Raw genomic sequence first — 2,193 nt, 5'->3', positions numbered from 1 at the left:
CATTTTCTATCTTCCACCTCACTTATCCTATCTTCTTCCTCAGTTATTCTACTGTTGGTTCCCTCCAGAATGCTTTTGATCTCATTTATTGCATTATTTATTATTGATGGACTCGTCTTTATTTCTTCTAGGTCCTTATTAAACATTTTTGCATCTTCTCAATCCTTGTCTCTAGTCTGTTTATCTGTAACTCCATTTTTTTTTTCAAGATTTTGGATCATATGTACTATCATTATTCTGAATTCTTTTTCAGGTAGACTCCCTATCTCCTCCTCTTTGGTTTGGTGGGCATTTATCATGTTCCTTTACCTGATAATATTTCTCTGCCTTGTAATTTTGTTTAGATTGCTGTGTTTGGGGTGGCCTTTCTGTAGGCTGAAAGTTCATCATTCCTTTTTATTGTGGAGCCTGCTCCCTGTGAGTGGGGTTGGACTAGTGGCTTGTCAAGGTTTCCTGGTTAGGGGAGCTTGCATCTGTGTTCTGGTGGATGGAGCTGGATTTCTTTGCTCTGAAGTGCAATGATGTGTCCAGTGGTGAGTTCTGGGGGTGTCTGTGTGTTTGGCATAGCTTTGAACATTCTGTCTTTTAATGCTCAGGGCTGTGTTCCTGCTTTGCTGGAGAATTAACATGGTATGTCTTGCTCTGGAACTTGTTGGCTCTTGGGTGGAGCTTGGGTTCAGTGTAGGTATGGAGGCTTTTGGGTGAGCTCTTTTCTGTTAATGTGCCCTGGACTCAGGAGTTCTCCGATGTTCTCAAGTTCTAGAGTTAAGTCTCCTGTCTCTGGCTTTCTGTCTTATTCTTACAATAGCCTCAAGACTTCTCCATCCATACAGCAAAGATGATAAAACATCTAGGTTAATGGTGAAACAATTCTCCACAGCGAGGGACACCCAGAGAGGTTCACAGAGTTACATGGAGAAGAGAAGAGGGAGGAGGGAGATAGAGGTGACCAGGAGGAGAAGAGGGGGAGTCAAAAGAGGAAAGAGCAATCTAGCTAGTAACCAGTTCCCTGAATGTTCTCCACAGCCTGGAACACCCAGAGAGATTCACAGAGTTAAGGAGAGAAGAGAAGGGGGAGGGAGGAGATAGAGGTGACCAGGGGGAGAAAAGGGAGAGTCAAAAGGGGAGAGAGCAATCAAGCCAGTAATCACACCCCTAAGTGGAAATGGATACTGAAAATTAGATTCTCAAAGGTACAAAATTGATAACAAATACCAAAAAGCAAATATTAAAAATCTAGAGTAGAGTTTAGACTCTCAAAAAACAATATTAAAAATACAAAGCAAAATCAATCACAAAAATTATAAAAATATATATATGAAGTTTGCCTTAAAAATAGGGTCTTAAAGAGATTGTCTTTAATCCATTGTATATTCTTGCCTCCTTTGTCAAAGATAAGGTGTCCATATGTGCGTGGATTTATCTCTGGGCTTTCTATTTTGTTCCATTGATCTATATTTCTGTCTTTGTGCCAGTACCATACTGTCTTGATAACTGTGGCTTTGTAGTAGAGCCTGAAGTCAGGTAGGTTGATTCCTCCAGTTCCATTCTTCTTTCTCAAGATTGCTTTGGCTATTTGAGGTTTTTTGTATTTCCATGCAAATTGTGAAATTATTTGTTCTAGCTCTGTGAAGAATACTATTGGTAGCTTGATAGGGATTGCATTGAATCTATAGATTGCTTTGGGTAGTATACTCATTTTCACCATATTGATTCTTCCAATCCATGAACATGGTATATTTCTCCATCTATTAGTGTCCTCTTTGATTTCTTTCACCAGTGTTTTATAGTTTTCTATATACAGGTCTTTAGTTTCTTTAGGTAGATATATTCCTAAGTATTTTATTCTTTCTGTTGCAATGGTGAATGGAATTGTTTCCTTAATTTCTCTTTCTGTTTTCTCATTATTAGTGTATAGGAATGCAAGGGATTTCTGTGTATTGATTTTGTATCCTGCAACTTTACTATATTCATTGATTAGCTCTAGTAATTTTCTGGTGGAGTCTTTAGGGTTTTCTATGTAGAGGATCATGTCACCTGCAAATAGTGAGAGTTTTACTTCTTCTTTTCCAATTTGGATTCCTTTTCTTTCTTTTTCTGCTCTGATTGCTGTGGCCAAAACTTCGAAAACTATGTTGAATAGTAATGGTGAAAGTGGGCACCCTTGTCTTGTTCCTGACTTTAGAGGAAATG

Source organism: Bison bison, unplaced genomic scaffold, assembly GCF_000754665.1.
Source record: "Bison bison bison isolate TAMUID 2011002044 unplaced genomic scaffold, Bison_UMD1.0 scf7180017864293, whole genome shotgun sequence".
NCBI lineage: Eukaryota > Metazoa > Chordata > Mammalia > Artiodactyla > Bovidae > Bison > Bison bison.
Note: the sequence above shows the minus strand (reverse complement) of the source record.